Source organism: Peromyscus maniculatus, chromosome 2, assembly GCF_049852395.1.
Source record: "Peromyscus maniculatus bairdii isolate BWxNUB_F1_BW_parent chromosome 2, HU_Pman_BW_mat_3.1, whole genome shotgun sequence".
Classification (NCBI taxonomy): domain Eukaryota; kingdom Metazoa; phylum Chordata; class Mammalia; order Rodentia; family Cricetidae; genus Peromyscus; species Peromyscus maniculatus.
The window spans coordinates 31,346,008-31,371,972 of NC_134853.1; the positions used below are offsets into that span (position 1 = coordinate 31,346,008).

At 40.2% G+C, this 25,965-nt stretch overlaps 1 long non-coding RNA gene across 3 annotated transcripts; it reads left to right on the plus strand.

Annotated features, from left to right (window-relative positions):
- Positions 1 to 460: 460 nt before the first annotated feature.
- On the plus strand, positions 461 to 10,404 carry LOC121827544 (uncharacterized). Of its 3 annotated transcripts, none has more exons than XR_013048989.1 (5): positions 461 to 536; positions 1,666 to 1,867; positions 2,570 to 2,644; positions 9,184 to 9,993; positions 10,272 to 10,404. It is a non-coding gene; the product is annotated as an uncharacterized LOC121827544 (long non-coding RNA). The 3 variants fall into 3 exon arrangements; XR_013048990.1 differs by having other exon boundaries at positions 9,355 to 9,993; XR_013048991.1 differs by lacking the exons at positions 9,184 to 9,993; positions 10,272 to 10,404 and adding an exon at positions 4,808 to 4,961.
- Positions 10,405 to 25,965: the final 15,561 nt, after the last annotated feature.

Here is a 25,965-nt window from a genome sequence, read left to right on the forward strand (position 1 = left end):
GAAGAGAGGAGGGAGGGAAAACTGCAGTCGGGATATAAAGTAAATAAATAAATTGATTTAATCATCATAAAAGAAAAAAAATAATGACTGTCTTTCTAGGAATGAAGGAGGAAACACTGTCTGATGTTATTTAGTCAGTGCAAATGGGCGTGGTAGGAGGGAGGGTGGTCTGAAGGCCTTCACACAGCTCTTCATAACACTCCATCACTAACCACTGCTGGGTTGCTCTTCACCTCCGGAAACAACCACTGTGTTGCCTTAGTGCGCCCTCGCTACCACCACCCATTCACCATGAGCGAGGGGCTGTGGATTAAAAAATAGAGACAAGAAACAGCGAGTCATTCACCACAGCAGAATGCCGAATGCCCTTTATTGAAAGAGGGAGGAAACCTTAAATACAGGCTTACAGCACAATGGTGGAACCCTGGAGGGTAGAAGTTCTGTACCGAATGTTCTACATTCTTGCATCTAAGCTGTTTACACCAACTGAAGAAGGAAACCTTCAGGGAATCAGCATAGGGAGGCATCTGGTCAAGGTCAGCAAGCAGGCAACAGTTTACTCTAGATGGGAGGGTCAGGGCCCTACACCACTGGAAACTTGTTTTAATTCTGTGTTGGTGCTCCTTACAACTGCATTCTGCTTATGTGTTTGTGGCTACAAAGACCTCTGTCCACCCGTCTGTTAAGTCTGTTTTGCATGTGAACGCTGATATGTGCTTGGCAGATGTGTCCATGATTTGCACAGCCTGTTACAATTTTTCTACTGCATTCACCATCACTGAGTGGGTTTTGCTCACACATAGCAATCTCATGCCAAGACTGCCTTCCTCTGTACATGTTTTTGTATCACGGGGTGTGTCTATAGAATTTTGTGGTTTCTAAGGCACATTCATATTTAAATTTACCTCTCACAGCAATTCTTAACATTTCCATTTTATGAAAGAGAAAAACTGATTAAAAACCAAATGATTTACCAAAAGTCATATAGTTAATGTGATTAAAAAAAAAAAAAAAAAAAGAGTGGTCCTTGATGCTGTTATTCTCTTGTCCACGCTGTAATACTGCCCCGAGAGTTTTACGTGTTAATTCACATTATAACTCCTTTAGACCCGACAGCAAACTCACACAGGACATGCTGTCAGTGCCCTCTTTTTATAAATGAAAAATGTATCTGTATATATCACAGGTCACATAGCTCCTAAATACAAAGAGACTGAAACTCCAATTGCCATCTGGTTTTGTCCAATATATTCTATATTGTGCATCTTGTGCTAAAAATGCAGCAGGAAAGCCTTCCCCCAGCACCTGCTGCTAGACACTACCTCACTCCTTGGACGTCCTTCTAGTCCACCTTTGCAGTTTTAAGTCCCTGGAAGTGAAACAGTACAATACTGACTGTACTAAAGCCTAACTAATAAGACCCCGATTGTTCCCAACAATGTCCAATGCTACTCAGCTATGAGTGTGAGTTGGCACCCCACCTCCCTCCCAATCCCCACACCCCATTCTTGGTGATTGGTCATGTTGGGAACTTCCATTCTTTCACCACACTATCCAATTTGATGCCAGAATGACTTACTATTATTATCCATAATTCTGTCTTGATTTTTTTTTGTAAAAACTTCGGACAGCAATCTTACATGGGAGACTTTATTTACTCTGCAGTTTTACAGATCAGGAAAGTGGAGGTGAAAAGGCTCAGTGACTTGGGGCACAGTTCACAGTAGCAGCTTGAGGACTTGGACGTAGGCATGCAAACCGTGAACCAAAGCCCCTGTTCTTGACCAGCCTCTTGAATTCGTACCTGACCATGAAGTTCATTTCTAGTTCCTCTAAACACAAACAACAAACAAACAAACAAACTTCAGTAAGTATATGCAAGAATCCCCTGCCTGCTTGCCCAGCCCCCTACTTCTATGCTCCCTGCCTGCCACTGGAAACACTTCCTTTCTACCTTACAGCTGATTCTCCTGCCCAAACACCTTCCCGCAGTCTACCGCCACAGGGAGGATGACGTACACTCTTCTTCCTAGTGCACACTGGCTCTGTGGTCAGCCCTGTCTCTCTCGGCTTCTTTATAGCTCTCTTGGATGTTTTATCTGCCTCAGTAACATCAAATCAATGAGGATCTCTCCCACAGGCATGTGCTCCTGACTTCCCCCTCCTGCTTATTTCCCCACCTGTCAGCGTTCTACCTCCCTCCAGGGCTTGCACAAACACCTCTTTCTCTCCTAACTCTTCCCACATGGCTCCAGGTAAAATCAGTTTCTGTTCTGCTTCCCTGTTGTCTCACTGCATTTGACTTGGAATACCTTTATTGTGGCACTTATGCCAATCTGGTTTTTATTAGAGTTATAGTCTGGAGTGTGGACGATACGCCTGTCTCCCTTATTATAGAATGAGTCTTGGAGGGCAGGAGCCACACTGTGTTCCTCTTCATGCCACAGAATCAAGAACAGTGTCCTTGCTGATTGCATGATCTGAATATACTTACGACTTGTATTGTTAGATCATGTTGATAAAAACAGGAGCTTGGTGTATATTGAACCTCTACCCTCTTCTTTCCTAGGTCATGATACATTGTTTATTCTAAATCATTCCTTGAGGACAGGGATACCAATACCCTGGATCAAAAGGAAGGCAGGTAGGAGACACAATTGGAAAGTCTACTTGTGTCCACAAGGGGGAGTAGTCCAGGGCATGCAACAGCTGATCTGGAGAAGTCTGTCACCAAATTATGGTCCTGGTCCTCTCCTCTTTCAACGAACTTTGTGTCCAGGCTGGTTTTCACTGCAGTCTTCGCTCTTGTCACACACACTGCCTGCCACCTTTAGACACCAGTCTGCCCAAGAAGGAAGATGGAGTTTTCGTTTTGTTTTGTTTTAAAACCTTCTAGGCCGAAAAATGCCAAATATCTTTTCTTTCCCTGTGTCCGAGTGGACACCACTTACTTTTCCTGTGTCTCATTTGAAAGCCTGTAGAAAAGCAACAGACCCAGTCTCCACCCTCCCAAGGCAGCTACCAAGTTACCTGAAACTGCATGTTCTGCTTCCACAGTGAGATGAGTAGATGAATTAACTAGTTCTTTAAAGGACTGGAGGGGATCAAGGTGAGCTTCTGGTACTTTCCTCAAATCCTCTCTCCCACCCCCACCTCTCTCTGTCTCTGTCTGTCTGTCTGTCTGTCTGTCTCTCTCTCTCTCTCTCACACACACACATACACACACACACACACACACGATGGGGGGAGAGTGCGTGTGTGTCTTGGCTCACAGGTGGTGGGCAGAGGCTAACACTTTGGAGTTCGCCCCTTCTTTCCACCTTTACATGGGTCCTGGGTATCGAACTCAGGTCACGAGGCTTGCATGGCAAGCACTTGTACACACTGAGTCACCTCACCAGTTCTCTGATACTTTCCTTGATGGGAAGGAAAAATGTCAACAGTTCCCTCATATGGTGGCACACCAATCCAGTCCCCAGCAGGGCTTTCCCTATCGTTAGCTAGGACAGGGTGTCTCAGCAGTGGGACTCCAGCATTTGGGATTGGGTAATTCTTTGAGGTCGGGGTAATCTTATTCTATCTAAAGTCCAATTGGGTAATTAGCAGTATTCTCAGCCTTTCTTGGTGTTTTATGAAAATCTTTTGAAGGATCAATAAGGCATTTGGAATAAGAGGATACCTCTATTGTCAAATCCTCACCCTTCTTCAGCTTTCAGCTGCACACACACACACACACACACACACACACACACACACACACACACACATACTCACACACACTCCTGAGCATACACATGCATGCACAAGCACACACATGCACACACAGCACATTCATGTTCTTTTGCTTCCTGAAAAGCTTACTATGAGCTTCTAAATGAAATGAAGGTCTCTCGTGGGTGATCACTAGGGAGTCCCGAAGAAACTGTCCAATAGCTTGTGTTTCTGTGAAAGGCAGCAGTACATGTTTGTGTTAGATCGGCGTTCAGAATGTTTCTTTATGATGCTTTTCTCTGGTGTTAAACAGCCTGAAGTACCATATGTTTCTTAATAAAAAGCCATGTAAAAACCTACATTAATAAACTCAACTCAAAGAAAAACTGCCCCAAGACAGCTCTAACTTAGCCTTTTTATGGGCTTGCCAACAATTTCAAGATTGTTTTAATGAAAACAAAATTTATGTTTCTGTCTTCATAGACCACAGCACAGCAGTTCCCTTTGCCACCACCCAGTTCACCCTTACCCCACTCACCCCAGCCCCCAAGCCCCGCCAGTTCTCCAGTGCCCTACAGAAGGGTCACTCATACCTTGGCAAGTACGTTGCTGGAAGGGCTGAGCCATCTGGAACCCCTTTTTGCACAGGAGTGTGTGCATGCACATATATGTATACACACACTCATTGGCACTTGCATGATCACATGACCAAATAACCACTTACAAATCCTTGCCTGCTAGCATTCCCAGCCCACTCAGTCTTGTTTGGGTCCTGTGCTATGCAGACTGGGCAGAAGGACTACAGAGCTGATGGCTTTGCAAGGGGAAATTCCTTGGCACCTGGCCTAATAGAGCATGTTTCCAGATTTAAACTCTCAATGTGTTGAATGGGAAATAGCACAGCTTTCAGGCCACCATTCATCATTCTGTATTATAACTGCTTATTTACTCGCTGCTCTTGGCTACTTCATAGAAGGTCTATGAATGTGGGTTAGACCTTGTTGATTACACATAGCCAAACTTAGTATATTGCTGGGTTTATCAATAAGACTTCAATACATATGTACTGATTGATTTGATTACTTTCAAATTCCAGGCTAGCCACAGGATAGCTCTAAATTCATCAAGTTTGTGGATCAAATGAATGAACAGAAAAGACAAGTCAGAGCTACAGTGACAACTGTATGATAAAAACTAATAAACAATGAGCGATCGTGGTCACAGCCTGCTCATGACATTGTAACAAATTACCCCAGACTGCAGTTTTTTCTCTCTTATTAAAAAAATCATACAATACATTCTCATCATACTTTCCCTCCCCTACTTCCTCTCAGATCCTCCCTACCTCTTCATGTGGCCAACTCCACCCCTTTCTTTCTTTCTCTTTAAAAAAATGAACAAAAACAAAAACAAACCACAAACAAAACTCCACCAGAATATACTAGCAAAAGACCAGTAAGACAAAAAAAAAATGTCCAAACAAAGCACTATGAAACAAAAGGTCTATAAAAATACCATTGAGCTTGTTTTGTGCTGGCCAGCTATTTCTGGGCATGGAGTCTACCTGTGGTTAATGTATCCAGAGAATTGCCATTGGAGAAAACTAGTTTTTCTTTGCAAGCAGGCATCAGTTGTAGATAATGTCTTGACTATGGAATGGAGCCCTTGTTCACTTATCCCTTTCAGTTTTGGCTTGAACCTGTATAGGTAGGCCCTATGTATCCTGTCACAGGCTCTGGGGGGTCATATGTGCATCAGTCTTGTGTCTGGAAGACAGTGCTCCTTGGTGTCATCCATTATCTCTGGCTCTTACAATCTTTCCATCTTCTTCTGAATTGCTCCCTGATCCCTGAGGGGAGGAGTTTTATTCCATTTAGGACTGAGTGCTCCAAGGTCTCTCACTCTATGCACATTGTCCAGTTGTGGGTCTCTGTGTTAGTTCCTGTCTACTGCAATAGGAAGCTTCACTGATGAAGTCTGAGTGAGTGAGGCACTGATCTATGGGTAGAGTGGGATGACATTAGGAGTCATTTTATTCCTATGTTTGTTAGGGATTGCATTATTTATAAAGACAGAAATGTTTCTCACTGTTCTGCATGCTGGGAGTCCAAGATCAAAGCACCACAGGGCTACTATTTGTTGCTAGCACGACATTGTTTATCTTGGGAACTTCCAGAGGGAACAAATGCTATGTTCTCACATGACTTATATCGTTCTCTCTAACCTTTTAGCCTCAGCCTCCTTTAAGGCACTAGTATCATTGATGAGGGCTCCATCCTAACCAATGTCATCTCTTAATACTGTTGCTGTGGGGATTCAGATTCAATAGTGATTTTGAACCAGTCAAACCATAGAAATTTTACTTTTGTTATTAGTAGTAAATTTAACTATATGCTCGTGAGACCATTTGCCCCCCCTCATCTTAGTTTTTTAATCCATCAAATGTTTCATGATACATGCCTCCTTACTAAATTACCATGATGAATGAAACACCCAGGACAGGTGCTCAATAAAGCTTACTTTTTCTAGTTCTCCTTTCTGAGTAGAAGTAAAGAGCACTCGTATTTCTACCAGCTACCTGAACTCAAGATCACTGTAGCCTCCTTGGTGAACATATGACATAACCTGTCATTATAAGTAAAAGTGAAGGTGAGAGTCTATAGCAGTTTTGTGTGCTCATAAGGCACGGAAAAGGTGGTACCCAGCTCTATAGGGAATAATTGTGTGTTTAGCATCTTCCCTTTAATTGCTACCTTTTTCATATGTATTTATTTTTGAGAAATACTAGCTTGTTACTACAAAGGTAATATATATATTTAGATATATATAAATATATATTTATATATAAATATATTTATTTATATATTTATTTACAAATATATATTTATATATAAATATATTTATTTATAAATATATATACATGTATATGTATATATACATACATATTTTTAAAAAGGTAGTGGCATTCACTCTTCACAGTTCTAAAGACAGAGGGAAGATATTCCTTAAGTTTGTTGTGTATGGCTGTGGCAGCGAGAAAAGGCATCTTTTTTTGGAGAAGTAAAATTTGGGATACTAGGTTACCATGGCTTGGCATGTCTTAACACATGGAGTTATATTCTAATAAAGCCTTGACTGGGTTCAGTGCTTGTTTCCTTCCTTCCTTCCTTCCTTCCTTCCTTCCTTCCTTCCTTCCTTCCTTCCTTCCTTCCTTCCTTCCTTCCTTCCTTTCTTCTCTCTCTCTCTCTGTCTCTCTCCCTGTCTCTCCCTCTCTCTCATATGGTATGGAAGACTTCACATGTGGGGTATCTTTTAAATATTTTCCCTTCTTTTAAAATATTTCCACCATTCTCATGTAGAGATAAAAGAGTAGGTATAGTCCTCTGTGGCCACAGAGACAGAGGCAGAACAAAAGATAAAATCTTGGGTCTGCAGCAAAAGGATGTTTCAGTGCCATAATGTTGTAACAGAAGAGAGTTCCTGGCTTAAAGCTGGGGGCTTCAAGAAGTACAGATGTGGTCATTTGAACAGAGATGCTGCACAAGAAGTTCCTGAAATGGGGACTTGGACTAATGGTACATGATCAAACTGCAGTGTCTGGGGCTCTGTGCATGCTGCAAAGCTTCTCTCATTCTTGGCCTGCATGACGACTCAGGCTGGATGGATTCACAGATTCTATCCCAGGATGAGAACAAAGAACCTGATGTTGGTGTGCTGCTGTCTGTGGGGATGACCCCACATAGAATGATGGAGCCCTCCAGTTGCGTGCTCTTCATGGCTGTGCCTTAGCGCTCTTCCCCAGCCCCTTGTCTTGTCCTTTTTCCTTCTTTTATCACCAGGCCAGTTCCCTCCTCTCTCTGGTTTTCATCCACTTGAAAAGGTTCTGACCCTTGACGTCTCTGGACTCCAGGGCACTGCACATGTCCTGACGTTTGTTGGTCTGCTTGGTGTCTGAGTTTCTGCCTTGCCTTGATCTTAATTACAATTTGAACCCAATCCTCACGGACATGAAAATTTACTGCAATAGTTACAGGATTGCCCTGGATTCTCATGCACTTAAATCCTCATTTTTGACCTTCAAATATATTCTTCTATATTGGTGTTAACTATTAAGGGAAAAGATTGTGGCCCCCACATATTGAGGGCTTGGCTCACAGTTTGTGCTCAGTGACAGTGCTCAGTATGGACAGGATTTTAGTTTAGGCTTCCCTTGCTCAGTCACATGGATATGCCCCACCTAATTTAATTTTAAACACATTTCCACATGCTGTGATATTTGCATTATAAGGCTGGGAAGACGCTTCTCTCTTAGATTATCAATATAATGACCTCAGAACTCAGAAAACCTTTTCCAAAAAAAGGCTAACTTACCAGTAAGATATCATTAATATTCAAAAGAGCACAATCCCACACTACACATTTATATCAGAACAAGACAAGCACACAAATCGTGGGGCCCTCAGATTCCACCCATCTGTGAGGTGCAAGCCTGTGGAGTGAATGTGTGATGAAATTCATGAATTTTCAAGTCTAGAAGTCAGTCCAGCAAAGTGAGATCATCTATCCGTGCTGCAGAACTACCGCTCACTACTATGTTCAGCGTTTTTGTTCTGTGTCAGGACAGTCGCTTAAAGAGAAGCAGATAGCATACAGGTTCAGACAGGAGGGCTGTGCAAATGTTTCTGATGAAACCAGAACAACGCATTCTTGTTGGGCAGTGGCCATTTCCTGAAGATGTCCACAAGTCTCACATTCATTGGACCATCTGAAGAGGACTTGAACTAAACCTGATTCCACAGTGTTCAGCTAGACCCAAACCCAAATGTCAATGCTTTAGTAGACTAGACTGAACCAACTTTCCAAGAGGAAGGAAGAGAAACTACTTAAACTGTGTGATTTGAAGCCAAAACTATGTTTTATGAAACTATTGAACTGAAACAAAACCAGATCAAAATATGCTCTGAACTGAATTTAAACTAAACAAATAAATTTTTATTTCTTTCAAATTGAATCCCTGGCTGCAAATAAGACTTGCTTTAGTTCATATGATATTTAATTTGGTGTGTGTGTATGTGTGTGTGTGTGTGTGTAGCTTATCTTGGACAGTTATTTTTCTCAGTATCTGTTCTCACTATTCCAAATAAATAATGATCCCCACCTATGTCAGTAGAGTTACTTTGAGGATTAAACTTAATATGCAAATGTTGTTGCCATTAGTCCTCATCATTGTCAGTTCTACATTATATCCAGCACACAAAGGGTCAATTGTAAGTCCTCCAATATGCCCACTGGCCACTAGAGGGCAGCAAAAAAGTAGAAACCCTTCCTGGAACACATTGGAATTTGCCCTATTTGTAAGGACAAGCAAGAGGGTTTACTATGTGCCAAACACACTGTAAGCCCCGTGGTTACGTTAACATAATTATTCCTTAAAACAATGCAAACAAACAGGTTCTGTTATTATTCCTGTAGATTGGTTATGTGGGTCAGATGAAAAAAGTGAAGCAAAGAGAGGTGAAGAATTTCATCTAAAGTCACACAACCAGAAGCAAAATTAGACACTGCTCATCCCACCCTCCCCTCACCCTCACTCAGGCAATGTGGCTTCGAAACTTACATTCTTACCCTTCATTTCCTTTGGAGATCATGAATGCAAGAAAGACTCCGATCTTGGCATTGTTCACATAAACATGGATGACTGGATCCAAAGATGACCCTGCAGTGTCGTACAATTCAGAGACCAGAGCAAAAAGCATCAAAACCAGGCCCAGAGGCACCTGATGCTGTCACCAGTGCTGTTCAGGATAACTTACGATGGCATCAACCGAGCAGACTAGGGGAAAGTTCAACAAGGAAGAGGGAGGAGATGCAGGGACACAGAAAGAAAATGTTCAGGACCGTTGCCCTTGACGGAAGATAATACAGGCATGGTGGCAGAGTCGGGTTGGCCTGTTCTTCTGAAGTTGCAAGTATGTCTTCAAATTTAAGGAGCCAACACTAGGAAAACCACAGGGAACTGACTCCACTCCACCTCACACCAATTTTCTTTTATTGTTGTTTGCTCATTTTTAAAATGAAAGAATAAAAGAATCTGTGTTTGTAATCACAGCTTTCAAAATAACATTCCGTACTAATTCCCCAGCATTTTGATTTCCTACCCACACTTCAACCACCACAGTGGCTCTTCTACACTTGTTCTTTCACTGGAGCGAAGAACACCTGGTCTGCCAGTCTTCCCCTGAATGCCAAGTCCAACAGCTAGACACTTGGCCATCTTTGCAGGTAAGCCTACAGCACGTGACATCCTTGGCCACTCCTTCACAGAACTCCTAGTCCTGTAATGGTTTGAAATTCCCTGTTGGAAAATCCTCAGCCCAGACCCATTCCCTGCCCCTCTGAGCTCCATGTCTTAGTCTGCTTTGTAGCTCCTTTTGTTAAATAGTGCAAAGCCATCTCATTGGTCTCCCTCTTCCTGGTGTGTGCGTTCCCATTCATCCTTAGCAATTTTATGAATAGAATTTCCTAAATACTAACCTCATTGTGTTTCTCTCTTCCTTCAGGTCATTCATTGGCTCCTGTTTCCTACATCATAAACAATATTCAGCATGCCAGTAAAGATTCCTCTAGGCTCCTTGTCTATAATTCATACACATATGCCTCTATTCTGTGCATATAACTAAAGTTTGAAAGCTTTATTCCCATGCTTTTTTTTCTTTTCATCTTTCCAAACAGTTTAGTCTTCTATAAAGACTACACTGAAATCCTTTCCTATAAACAGAGATGCTTCTGGCCTCTCCAGAGTTCACCAAGACATCTTAGTCATGGGTAACTCACAGCCATATCTTCTGTGTAGATGCTATTCTAACTTAAGCTGCTATCTCCAGAACTTGACACAGAGACACCTAACAAATATCTTGTGAAGAAATGAATTTCCTTAAGTGTAAAGAAAACAGCCAGCAGGGGAGAGCAAGATGCCATAATTAGTATAACCGTGCTTACAAAATGGTCCACAGCTTGAAATGGAATCTTGACTTGGAATCTATCACATCAGTTATTACAGGTCTGAAGGACAGCAGTGATGCTGAAAGCCATAAATTATAAGTCAGATGGGAGTTATCCTATTGGCTTTATTTTGTTATCAATGAGAAGGCAGCAAGAATGTTAATGAGAACCAGCAGGGCCCAGCCCAGCCCCAGGAGCAGCCTATGCAACTGGCTTTCCTCTGTCCTGAACCACTCAGCAGAACAAGTCTTGACAGTTTAACATGGAGCAGAAAATATGCTTTCTGTGTAGGTAACACAGCATTTCACATATATGACTAGACTCATGTGGATCCAACTACTTTGTTTGTTTGCTTTTCTTGCTAAAAAGGGTAGACTGTATCTACCCTGCCTCACTCCCATCTGCTCATTTAGTAGTAATTTAATAGTCTGAGAAAATGTGCATAGGTCACTTCCCCACTTGTTTACTAAAACTTCGGAGAAACACCACTATTGCCTTCATATTGTTCTGGACAGAGAGCAGAAGCAATCTCAGGCAATGCCTGTATGGCATCCTCTCATGTGCTGCGATGAAATGTCTCCCCCAGGCTCCAGTGTTAAGGTTCCTGGATGATGGCAGTGGTTCAGGAGATTGTAGAACCTTTGGGACTGGCTGGGTCACTAGAGATGAACCTTGAAGGCTGTGCCCACTTCTGCTTCCAGCATGTTTTCGCTGCTTCCAGTTATGGCTGTCCTGTGAGAAGCCACCCCACCACAGACCAGCTGCTCCCACCTCCTTACTTTCCCTCCATGGTGAGCCAAATGTGTGAAACCAAAACAACCCCCGCTCCCCTAAGTTCTCTCTGTAGGGCACTTCTGTGTCACAGCGATGAGAACAGAAACAGCTATGCTGAGTACATTTAATCCTGTGATGGTGTGATAAATACTTTTGTCCAGTTCCTTCTCTGTCTTTAACCACTACAATAGCTTCAGATTTGGGGGTAAAGTAGGATGGGGGTGGAACAGAGCAAACTTCTATTCTATCACTCCAAAGGAGCAATGCAGGGCATTTCCCTCTTTCCCAGTGACTGGACTTGCCTCTGGTTTCCACCACAGCTTGGTGATTGCAGGCATCCAACATTCTGGGTTCAAATCCTGATGCTTCAAATTCTCATCCACTAGGCTTTCAGATAACTTATTTAGCATGACAATATGGGGATAGAAACCTTCTCAGAGAGTTATTCTAGTGAGAAAGTGCCTGCAAAGTGCTTGGCGCTGAGCTTGCACCAGCACTTTGTGGAAGCAAGCTCTGGTGATTTTAGTTCTTAGACACTGGATCGGCTGTCAAGGAGGTCCAACTCATCTTAGGCTCAGTGTGCTTTCACATCTGTCCTGCAACCTTTAGAAACCCCAGGATGGCTGTCAGGACGACAATGGCAGAGCCCCAGTCAGCTGATGAGAAAGAGCAGCTCTGCTCTTCACGACTAAAATTAATCTCTTTACCACCGCAAGCCATTTTTGCTTCTATCATCATCACCAAGGCAGTGTTGACTTGGACAAGAGAAGTAAATCATTCTTCATTTGATTATTTGTAAAGTCATCTATCAACAAAATTCAAACCAGCCCCTGCCATCATCAGCTTCTGTTATCAATCTGACACAAACATAGAGTCACCTGGGAAGAGGGAACCTCAAATGAAGAACTGCCCAGATCGCACTGGTCTTTGACCATGTCTGTGAGGCATTTTTTAAAACTGCTAATTGCTTTAGAATGGTCTGGTCCAGTGTGGATGGTGCTATTCCTAGGCAGGTTGGCGTGGCTGAGCAAACCAGAAGAAGCAAGCCAGTAAGCAGCACTCCTCCATGGTCTATGCCTCAGTTCTGCCTCCAGGATCCTGCTGTGGCTTCTATCCATGAAGATAAAATATACCCTTTCCTCCCCAAGTTATTTTTCATTCTGGTTTTTATCACAGCAATAGAAAGCAAACTAATAGACACCTTATTCTGAGTGCTGAGGTTACAAGGGGTTGACAGTGCAGGTCATTGGGTCTGGAGTCCTTTGCCTAACTGCATCCTGCATCTCATATATTAGAGCAAAGTGATAAAAGAAACCACAAGATCATTGAGCCAACTTTCCATATACAAGTCAAAACATTGTTTGATTTTCAAAACTTCAGCTGAATTCTCATTATTGGCCACTAGAAGTTCTTCCTAGATTTTCTTCTCTAAGAAGAAATAATAAAGATGCTTCTGAAGCTGCTCATGAGCACAATCTCCTTTCTGTAGATATACAGAAGACATATGTATAGAGACGCAAGTGGAGAGGAGGAGCATGGGAAGGTTAATAAAGAGGTTTGGAAATCTCCCCAGATTTGAAGCAGTCTCTCATGGGAGATGCTGGAAACCACTACAAGGGTGCTTTTACTAACACATATCACCCAAATGGAAATGAAGAATGTTTTTTAACAATATGAATAATAATATTTTTGAGCCTTTGACTCAAACCTCAATACCAGTATGACATTTAGAGATTGAGTATTAGCCAGAATCACCCAGAAAAACGTGTGTGTGTGTGTGTGTGTGTGTGTGTGTGTGTGTGTGTGTGTGTGCAGATGGATGATACCTAGAAGTCATTGTGAGACTAGTTACTACCTCTCAGCACTGACGGGAGCACATAGAGCAGTAAAGACATGGCAAACTACAGAACAGCTTATTTCTTTCACCCTATATAGGAATCTGTCTTGTGCTCTGCTTTTACTGAAAACATACAGGAGAGAGAATTCTGGGAAATGTAGTCCAGCTTAGCCAAACTGACACTGGGTATCCACCACAGATACAAATCAGACCACCCTGCCCCTAACTTCTGTATAATTTCTTTTTGGGGGAAAATGTTATTTCTTGCCTGGAAAAGTTAAAAGTCTATAGGACAAAGACTTCTTATTTTATCATATTACTACCTTCTCACATTAGTTACAAAATAAAAATAACTAATTATTACAAAAATACTTTCAATATTCAGTATTTTGTTGAATTCTCAAAGCTCATGAAAGATATTGCAAGGGTCATAGTAAAGATCCATCTGTTACAGGAAGACCTCCTGTGTGCTGTGCTTGTGTGTGCATGCAGAAGCACACCAATCTGCTCTCCACAAGCCTCACCCCAGCTTCATGTTTCCTGTATGTTCAGTATTCAGGTCTTGGGATATTTCATATGCCACAAGTGTGCCTGTCCTCACCCTGAGCCCCAGTGGCCTAGAGCTTGAGAGATAATTCTGCCTGACACTGAACCACCTGGAAAGTATCACACCAGGACTGATTGTTGGCTCTTTAAAGTGATATGTCCCCTTAGTTTCTAAATAACTTTAGTGTACTGGGAAATTAGAGGTGACTATTACCATCTTAACCAACTCATTAAAATGAGAAAAAAAAACTTGTAAGGGTTCATCACATGGCAATATTAAATATTTTTCATTATATTTTCTAATAATTCTCAGGTACTGGTAACCATAAAAGCCTTCATAATGTGTTTATTGAGGCTAGTAGTAATCAATGCAGGATGGAATTTTCAATATAACACAGGCAACCCAGATTTGATGAAATTCTGCTCCTTCGCTGGGATATAAACTTGACTCCGTCTTTCAGGCACTGAGGCAGTAAAACATGAGAGAACTTCCTAATGGAAATGAGACTATTCTCATTAAATTAAATGAGACCATTTAATATGGGTGAAAGAGATTTAAAATTCACACACCTCCTGAAAATATGTTCTTGATTTACTTTTTAAAGAGTAAAATTGGTTTAGTAAATATTGCTAGGTATAATAAATCATAAAACATTTAACACCGATTTGTCAAATATAGTTTACATGAACTAGCACTTAAGCGTTATTTATGCCAGACTGAATGAAAGGGCTGATATGTTAGGAGGGGTTTTAGTCAGTTAGGAAACACACAGTGAGCAAAACATTGTTCTGGGTGGTATGTTGGTTATAGAAAATTACACAACATTACATTATCCCCCAAATGCTTATCATCTGGATGGGGTTTTCACCCCAAAATAAAAGGCAAAAGAAAAAGATGAACCTGGACACATCTGTTAGTTTCAGTTAAACCAACCAATGGATATTATCCCTCTGGTCTGATTTTATCCATCTCCCTAGTCGGCTACCATCCATCAAGAAAGATCCTTCCCTGCTACCCCAAACATATCTTCTTCTGTCTTGCATTCTGTTTCTAACATGTTTAAATTAGCTCTACATTTCATATCTTAAATGGCTTCACAATCCTTTCTGGGACTAGCTTTTGATCATTTTTAAAATACAACCATTAGTTACAGTTTATATGTGTGGTTCCCAAGTCACTCTGTGTAACATCCTGATGCAACTTAATTTGTATCCTGGAAATTGTTTCTAATAAGGCTGGTTTGGCTAATGTCATAACCTGTATGTTCTGATAATTATGTAGATTTACAGCTATACCACAGACTATGCATCAATTTCTTCAGAAGTTAGAACAGAAGAAAGGCAACAAAATGACTTGACCAGTCATCTTTTCTAGCATTCTATTAACCTGAAGATCTAGATTGAGAGAGGACTTTCTAGAAGAACTGGAAAAAGTTTCAGTGTGTTCAGACACTTCAGAAACAAAGTCCAGAGATACCTGAGCTGGAACTGACCTGAAGGCCTCCTCCCTGAGGACTAGCTTCCATGGTAGCAGAAGTCACCATACAAGCTCCAAAGATAGGCTATCAACAGTCCTATTGAGCCATGATGCCTATAAAGCACATCAACCACCAGTTGATAGCCCTAACGGTGCAGTGGTGACATGCACGCCTGGGTGGTAAACAACTCTCTAGCTGGGTTTAAGACCTTCTCACCAGAGGGGAACCATGCCTGCACTAGAAACCCAGCTAACTGCTCTGTAGCTAGTGAAGTCTTGGCTTTTGGAAGAAGATCTACAAACTCTCATCTACTGAACCAGAATAAACCCTGACAACATTTTATAAACATTTATCTTTATACCTGAAGATAAGCGTAGTCTTTACCACTCATCAAGGAAATCTCTCTCTGCAACATACAGTATTACAGAAACCCACAACCAATCAAATTGCAGAGTTCTGGAGCCCAGTCCCAAGGAAGACATCTAGAAAACACTCCTACACCTAAGGCTTAGGGAACATTGCAGAAGAGGATGGGAAAAGATTGTAAGAGCCAGACAATCAGGGAATTTTCTGTGAGATTATGTCTCCTAGTAGTATCACAAGCTATACCCCCAAAGTCTCACCAACATGAGTGCCCAAATTTGAGCTGAACAAGAATGACACCAGTGGGCATGCCAAACTGGATGGGAAAAAAGCACATGAGATCTTAATCCTACACAAAGAACTGCAGGCAACTAAGGAAAGCTTGGAACAGGAGAAAGGATCTTCCCCTAGGAAGAGCACATTAATTGGCTGTGCAGGACCAAAAGGTTACCCCTGAAAACATGTACAAGTTACATTATATGGACTCAAAGGTTATGATCAGGAATGTGTGTGTGTGTGTGTGTGTGTGTGTGTGTGTGTGTGTGTACACATAAAAATAAATATATATATTCCATAACAATTGGCAAAAAAGAGGCTATGAATGTCAAGAAGGGTGAGGAAGGGGTGTATGGGAGGGTGTGGCAGAAGGGTCATGAAATGAGAAATGGTCTAATTACATTACAATTTCAAGTTTTTAAAAAATATATATTGAAAAAATTCAGTGTTTCGGAGAGTCCCCAAGCCATAACTGACATTTATTTCCCTTTCTACCACAGGCACCAATGGGTCTTTATAGACAGAGTAAGGTTTCAACTATCACTGTCAAAATGCCCTGATATTTGTCCTCACCTCTGAGTCATTTCATCGTGAATAGGACACACAGTAGGGTTCTATCAGTTAATCTTTCATTTCATCTGTTAACTCTAAATCAAGACTCAAAACTGAATCTTTCAGTTCAGGGAAGATTTGGGGGAAAATGTGTTAAATGTTAGAGAAACACTATTGAGCTATAAGAAAGAGTTGTTTGAGTGGCTGTAAAGTTAGACTGAGCATCTTTAGAGTCAGGAGACGTGGGGGGAAATATATCCTCTTACATGGAGGAAACAGAGGTGAAGAAGTTGTGCAGCGGCATGTTGTTAAATCTTCTTTCCTGTTAGTGCTCTGTGGCTCTTTAATAAGCATCAAGTCTTCAAGGATGACAGTAAGTCAGCATCTGGCTGGCTGGGATAAAGCTGAGGGCTCAAGGTCATTTTCCACTTGAACAATACTTAACAGTGCTGTTTGGTGGGACAAAAAAACCACCGGAACTCTAGAGGTAGAGGAAGAGGTATAGAATATTAAATGGTTGGAAAGGAGGCTCTAGAATTCAAGCCAAAGGAAGTCCACTCCCTTAGGGAGTCCTGGCGTTCCGTATCAAATGAGTGTTCCACCAACACCAGACCTTTGCTTGGCTATATTTTTCATTTGTTGTCCCCTGGTGGCAAATATGTAAATGATTAAACTTATAGCCCTGCCATAGGATCCCTTCATCTCCACGGTTACAAATTTCAACAGGAAACTCTGTTAAGACCAAACCTTGATTATAGCCTATTCAGATTTTCTATCATGGGCTTATCCTGAGGACACACTGTGTTCTGATCCCTATAGTATTCTGCCTGGGACATGACTGGTGCTTGCCTAAAGGTCTTTAGTCCACCTTTGCAGCTCCATCATCGGGCGCGTCTTTAGGTCCTCCTGCAGAGTCTGTTGGTTTTTCACACATTCCAACTGTAAGGCCTTCTCTGTTGCCCTGGAAGTTTGATTGGTACAGAAGTGAACACACCATGGGAGCATGGAAGGCGTCAGAGGCAAGCCAGCCTCTAGTCATTTGACTCGTAGTTCTGCACACTTCACAGTCATTGCCATGGAATGAAGCTCCATTGTCTAGATTGTGTTTCCTTCTGATCCATTTTGTTCATCCCATTACCTCATACACTTTGTGGAACTATTTTCCAAATAAACTACCAGTACCCTGGTACTCTAGATTCTATGAGAAGCCAAACTAATACGAATGCTAAACAAAACAAAAAAATCCCCTCTTCATCTTAAACACACACACACACACACACCTCACTCACACTTATCCACATGCATGTACAAAGGCATCTTTTAATAAGCCATCAGAAGTTAATTTCCTTTTAGTTACTAGGATATGGAAATTTGTTTATAAAGTAGTAACTCTGGCATACGTTCTTCTCTCCTTGAATGATTAATTGCTGTGGAAACAGCTCTCCTAATAGAAGGTAAGAACAGCAAATAAAATCATTGCTGTTAGACACTTGCCAACAATCTGCACAGCACCAAACCCCAAGAAAAGGGGAACAAATCCAAGCCCTCAAGTTGAAACTGATGGCTGAAGAGAGGCACTTTCTAGAGTGTAACACAGAGAGCATCAGCACACGGCCCGAAGTCTCATTGAACACAGGAGAATGCAGGTCCAGACGACTGTGATGTCTAAGATTCATGGGAGAAAATACTAAAAATAAGGGAGATGCACAAAGTGAGAGCCAGGATCTATACAAAAGTCCTTTAAATCCTTATTAAATGCTTTGCTAAGTGGTTATATGCACACACATGAGAAGAAATTCCTTGGGGCCACATAAAGACATATTTAAACATAGCAGACCAACAATTTCTGGAGTTCACAAAAGAGATTCAGTGAGGAGATCCTTCCAATTCATGGGGAACTAAATATGGTTTTCAAAAGTCATTCACCTTTGTTAATAGAAATGAAAAACATGCCACAGATGGATCAAACTGATCCAAAATACCTGAACTGCATGCCAGAATGAAGTCTAATTCTTCAAAGGAACATAGCAAAACACATCACTCCACAATGTAAAATATAATGTTTGACACTCCATAAAAGCTAATTAACATGTAAGGAAGTTTATCATACAACTCTGGAGGTCAGAAATCTGAAACGGGGTTCTTGCATTGTCTAGCTTCTAATGGCTGTGTGACTTCCTTGGTCACATCTGTAAAGCTACTAATGACTAAAAGAATCTTTCTCATTTCACGTTCACAAGCTACAAATCCTGCAACTTATAACAGCAATCTCCCTGCAAAATAATAATGTAATAGCAGCACAAATGTTATTGGAGTAACCAACTGCTTTTAAAAAGTGAATTTAAGGCTCTCTCCATCCATTGTAACCTGTATTTGACACTGCTAAAGTAGGCAAGAACTTGAAACTAGATAGATCATGGGCCTAGGGGAAAACCACTATTATTCAGCTAAAGCAATATAGCACCAAAATGACTTCTAATAACATATTGCTATACCCATCATTCCTCATCACCATTCATTCCTCATCAGAGAAGTGTCTTCTTGCAGTAAATGGGAATTAACAAAGAGACTCAGAGCTGGACAATGTGCAGAGAATGAGAGACTTTGGAGCACTCGGCCCGAAGTGGGATGTCCTCATCAAGCCCTTCCCAGCAGAGCCCAGGAAGAGGAAGGACTATTAGAGCCAGAAGTGGTGAATGACTCCAAGGAACCAGTGTCTTCCAGACAACAGGACTGATATGCAAATGAACTCACAGAGACCAACATAACGCACAACGTATCATGTGAGATGACAGACCTCGGGGGACAAACGTGAGAGGGAAAGTAAATCTCTTTTCAGAAATAAGACCCAGCGGAAAGGACAGATCAATACAACAAATAACACCCTAGGAATACGGTAAGGTGGACTCAGAGAACTTTGTTTACCTAGAAGAGAAATGAGGAAATGAAGAAGGGTTGTAGAAAGAGTAAACGTGCTGAATGAAGGCAACATATACCCATAGGTATCAGATACCTGAATAAAAAGCCAGAACAGTGGAGCTGCTTTAGTCAAGACTTTCCTCCCTGTGACAAAACACCGGAGGAAAGACGTTTACAGTGGGAAAGACTGGCTTGGGCTCAGGGCTTCAGCGTATGATAGTTTTGCTACATTGTGTGCACCTGCAGAGAGGGAGACTATGACACAGCAAGAAGAACATATAGTCGTGCAAAGTGATCACCTCTCAGGGGCCAGGAAGCAGTGAGAAGAGAAACAGGAAGGAAGTGGCCAGGAAAGGAGACAGACAGACTCCTAATGACTTGCTTTCTCTATCCAGACCCCACTTTCCACAGTTCTACTACCTCCCCACAGCTCGTCAGAGTTTGAACCCATCAATGTATTAGTCCATTCGTGAAGTCAGAGGGCCTATGATCAAATTATTCCCAAAGTGGAACAATTGGACACAGCTTGCATCAGGGACTACAACTACAACACATGAGCCTTTTGATGGGAAAACTTTTTATACATTCAAAAACAAATACAAAATTGTAAATTATATAATTCAAGAAAGCTTTGATAAAATTTTAAAAACTGAAAACATGTACATTTTCATACTTAAGGAACACAACAGATCTCTGAAAATGATGTAGAATGATCAACATGGGAATATTCTAGTTAAATTACTGGACTTTAGAGAAAAGAAGTGAAAAGTCTCTTGTGCTTTCAGGCCAAAATAACATGGGACATACAAAGGCAAATTAAATTAAATCATCAACAGATTTTTTTTTGACGGCAGCAGTTTATGCCAAAAGAGAAAGGATCACAAGCAGCTATTATCAGCATGCAGGAATTCAAAAACACTGTCCCATGAAGTCTTCCTTATAAATTTAATAGAAAAAATAGTTTCAGAAATCAAAACAAAGAAGAGCTCATTATAAAGTTGGGTAGACAATATTAAATCCAGTTGCTTCTAATATGAGTGTCTGAAGGATAAAATCTATGAAGACAGGCGGTATCCACAGATAGTTCAACTATTAACAATAAAAGATAACATTAAAATATACACAAAAGTATTTTTGAGCTATTTTCAGTAATTATATTGGCATGGTATAGAAGTTATTCTGAAAATGTTGTATATATAATGTTAGCCAAAGTAAATGGGTAATTAGGAAATATTTTAATTCCATTACTGTGTGTCCTTGACAACTAATTCCCAGTGTGGGAGGTGAGCAAATGTAATGCTACAAACCTTTGGGGGGAACAATAATACTGACTTAGCTTGTGAACTTGAGAGTGTTTGTAAGCTTTGTCTGTTGAGAGACCACTCCGTTAGTAAAGAGCACTTTTAGCACTCAGGTGGTGATACTAAAGTACAATTTCTCACTACAGGAAACTGAGGCTTTAGGGAGGCTGATGTGGTCCAAGTCCAGGAAAGAAAATGAACAAGATGAGCCTCAAACATCTCACTACACCAGACAACAAATAACCTACCACTATGAGAGATGCTCATTGCCAAAAATATAACAACTCGAACTTCATAAAGATAATACAGTTGATCAAAACTCACAAATGATATTTAAATTTATGAATTATGACTATATGTGTATTTTAGAAGATAACTGGCCATTCTCGAGTGATAGTAACACACCAAACCAAACAGTAGCTTTTCTCACATGTCCGCAGGCAGAGAACAGTGTCTCCCTATACAGTAAGCATAAATAGCAGGGAAAAATAAATGAAGGAAGTAGCAGCCCATGCCCCCCCCCCCCGATGAAAGAGTGCAACGTGCTTACAGTCTTGGCAAAGGGGCAGAAAGCAGTCTGACCCAGCTTCCAAGTTAGTGGAAAGCCAAGAGTTTAAAGTGTAAGTGAAACTGCACAGATGTGTAACTGGCAAAACTGGACTATGGTAAACTCTTCAAGGCCTGGGTCTCTAGTCCTCCACAGGTAAACCGAGGAGAAGGAGATGGAGGGTGAACCTATGGACTAGAAGAAGCCAAAATATCTCAGTTTATTTGTAATGAGAGAAACCAAGGCCACCAAGGTGCATGTGAATGATAAACTGAAAGCATTAAAGGAGGTTAAAAAAAAAATTCAAACACACTTTGAAACTACCTACCAAAGAATAGCAACAAAAATGTGTATCAGTTTAACTGAAACAGAAAATGTACTAAAATATATTTGAATGTGTTAGCAATATATAATCAACTGTACTTACAGTAGCAAGAACTTTAAATAGACTACCTAGCTTAAGGAAATAAAAAAATCAATGTTCAAAGACTAAATTAATTCATTAGAAATATAATTATTAAAATTTACATACAATTTAAAATACTGAATCTTTGTGACCCCCTCAAAAAAATCAATGAATGATTTAATAACCTAATCTAAAAAGTATGAAAGAACTTATAAATGGTAATGGAAATAGGTAACATACAGAAAAACCAAGAAATATCTGCAATGATGTTTTTATCTATCTAAATAAATATGTTAGGAAATCCTGAAGTGAGTAATTTTCTGGGAGGGGGGGTAGATTATCAAGTAAGTAGATAACTACAGAAGGAAGAACTAAACTAAACACATTTCTAGATGCATTAAACAGTCAATGATAGAAAAAGCAATGGAAATGTTAATAAAAAGCTATTCCCTTAAAATCAGAAAACTTAGGAATTGCTAAATAAATAAATTAATAATAATAATAATAATAAATTCCTCATCTAGTTATTCTCGACCTAAGAAAATAATTGAAGATAACTGGTAAGTAAATAAGAGACATAAAAACATTCTTACTATAATAAAAAGTACCTTAGTATCACACAATAATTTCTCCTCTGGCAACTACAGTTTATTTTAATGTTTGGGTTGGCAAAGGTAATTTTGAACAAAAGAAAGAAATTAAACTTATAAAATAAGTACCAAAGAACCAGTTACCATATCTTGCTGGTGTTTCTGTGAAAATACAAAATCAATAGATTTCATATAAACAAACAGAAATAAGAAAGATGAGATTCCATTCACAGTACTAGAGAAAAAGAAAATTCCTTGAAAAAGCATGCAAGCTCTCTCTGAATAAACATTTTTAAATATTCCCGAGGGACAGAAAGAAGATGGACACATGGCAAAGTCATATCCAACATCATAAAAATGCTGCTTTCTGCTAAATTAGTCTATAAATAAAACATAATCCCAATAAAAATAGCAACACTTCTTTTTCTGTAATGAGACAAGCTGATTCTAAAGTTCCTGCAGAGCAGGAAATGAGTGGGGGAACTTCAAAAAGCAATCGGGATGTTCTAGACAGTGAATGTCTAGTATATGGTGATATTTTAATTGTACTGAAATGTGATTTTATTTGTATGTTAATAAATAAAGTTGCCTGGGGGTCAGAGCTAATAGCAAGCCATAGTAGAAGCTGGGTGGTGGTGGTGCACACCTTTAATCCCAGTTCTTGGGAGGCAGAGCTAAGTGGATCTCTGTGTGTTCAAGGATACAGCCAGCATGGAGACACACGCCTTTAATCTTAATACCAACTATAGAAGACCTGGAGGTCTGTACAGACAGGCAGTGACGAAGAGGTCATGTGGTTGGGTTTACAACCAATGAGAAGGCAGAATAGAAAGTCTATAAAAAAGACAAACAGACAGGAAGTAGCTCTCTTGCTGAGAAGGACAGAAGTGACAGTGAAGGGTAAGGTTTTTAGCTCTTAGCTATTGCTCTGATCTCTTGGGCTTTCATCTTTTCATTGGCTCTGTGTTTGTTATTTAATAAGATGGTTACACCTACACTAGTATATTGCTATAGCTCAAAAATTAAAATGGCATGATATTGGCACATAAAGTAAGATTGTTGCATTATGATAGGAAGCAAAATAAGTATAAATACAAATACATCAGAAAATTTAGGTTTTGAAAGAGATGGAATCTTAAGTATGTAAGACAAAAGGAGCATCTGTTAAATGGTAAAACAAAACAAAACAAAACTAAAGAAGTACCCACTCTGAAATTTAAAACAACAAAACATAGATCTAGAGCACCTGTATCATTTAAATATTGCAACTGTAAAAGTTCTACATGAGGGAATAATTCTTACAAACCTTATGAGAAGAAAACTTCTAGTACAATAGAAAAAGTTGGTAGATTTCACCATCAGACTTTTTAGCTATAAAGCAAAAACTATCATGAAGCAAAATCTTTTAAGAAAATAAATTAGAAAAAAAGTATTGCAATGTTACAAAATATTGATTAGTTTGTATGACTTATGAACAATTACTATGTATCAATTATTTTTAAGCAAAATAATGAGCAAAGGGAAATTCGTAACAACTTTCATTCTCAGAAAGCAGGGGGACATGTTTAGTTCTACTCATAATTAGAAACTCTCAAATTGAAAGTGTACTGCGTGGGCTGAGGAGACAGCTCCGTTTCTGGGCTCCAAGCACTGAGGTCAAGCTTGATCCTCAGAATGCACACTTAAAAAGCCAGGTATGTTATGTGAGCTGTATTCCGGGGAACTCACTGGCCAGCCAGCCTAGCCTACTTGCTGAGCTTAGGCCAATGAGAGACCTTACCTCAAAAAAGAAAGAAAGGTGGATGGTGTCAGAGGAATACCACCAGGGTTGTCATTGGGCCTCACATGAACAGACATACATACTCACAAAATTCATTGAGGAACCATGTTCACACAACTGAGTATCAGATGTTGAAAAGGTTTGCTACCACATTTTGTTAGTGTAAGTGTGGAGAGGTTGGCACTCTTGTACCTTGCTAATGAATGTACTAGTTTGGCGCAACTTCTGCAGGGGTTTGTTTTTCAACAAGTCATGAAGTTAGACCCTTCAACCTTGTAATTCCACTTCTCAGAATTGATCCGAAAACAAAAATTAATTCACTAAAACAGCTTTTAATATACCTTTGCACAATAAGAGTGAAAATAAAATTTGAAAACTGCCTAAATATTTATCACTAGGGCACAGGTTAATGTGCATCCGTGTAGCCACTACAGAAAAGATTTAACATATCCTTTGTATATTTATATGAAGAGATTTCTAAGATTTTTTTAAAATTAAAAAAACTGAATATATTATCATCTGCAAAATGTCAAGGGGCCCCAATAATGGCCATAATATTTTACCACTCATGTGTGAGTGAGTATACAGAGGAGACTACACATATGTATTTCTATATGTAAACACATATATTTGCAACATATACATGAAAGATATATATATGAACAGACACGTGTATGTACACATGTAGATGCATATGTATATAGATTTTTCCTTTAGCGTGTCTCAATTTCCTTTCCTGTTGCTGAGATTAAAATACTGCAATAAGAGCAACTTAAGATAGAAAGGGTTTATTTTGGCTTACAGGTCCATCATGGCAGGAAAGACACAGCAGCAGGCAGAGACGACATGGTGGCAGGAGCAGGAGACTTGGTAGATCATACAGTATCAACATCAACAGGAAGTAGCTCCAGGCTACAGAGCCAGAAGGCCCACCCCCACAGAACCTCTTCTTCCAATGAGGCTCCACCTCCTAAGGGATCTACAATCTTCCTTAGCAGTGCCCTGAGCCGGGGACCAGCTTCCTATGGAGTACATTTCATGTCCACACTGCAACAAATGAAAAATATTTCAAGAGAAATATTCAATAAACTAACATTATTTTGACATATGAAGAAGAGAGTTATAAGGTTAACTCTGTTGTTATGAAAAGAGTAATACTTTACATGTTGAAATTCAGACATGAATGCACTAAATGATCTATGTATGTGCATAAGTGCACATATAAGGATATTAAAATATAAAGAAAACTAACAGTAAATGTCCTAGTAAATGTGATTATGGGTGATTTATTATTCTATATTTCCTAGATTTTTTTATGATTTTATACAACTGTCACATTTATAAGACTAGGAAGTTTTTGATAGTGGCAAAAGGCTCAGCATGAGATTCGGGTCTGGGTTTTCCTCACATCTGACACCAACCAACCAGATGCCATTTACCGAGTCCTTTTGCTTTCTTTGTTTTATCTCTCTCATGTGGAAAACAGGGGTCATATTGTCTGCCTGGGTTTGCCTGAATTTGAGAGGAAGCACATTGAAAAATAGATTTGCAAATGCTTATAAATTATAATGTTACATAAATGTGCAGCACTGCTTTAGCTGGTGGTGTAAGACATGCCCCTGGAGTGTTAGAGTACATTGTTTGGAGTTTAAGGCTTGCGTTGAGGGGCTCCACAAAACCAATCGGTGTGTCGTGTAGTATACGGTCATTTAAGTCCTGTTCTCCATTGTTGCTTCCATTTGGAAACTGGAAAGGAAAACAAATTAGCAGAACTCTATAGAACATTTCAAGATGGGGTGGGGGATTTTTACCCATGGAGGTAGCACATCTTGTCGTCTCTTGAAGAAATTACTCCAATAAACCATCCTTCGTTCCATCCCACC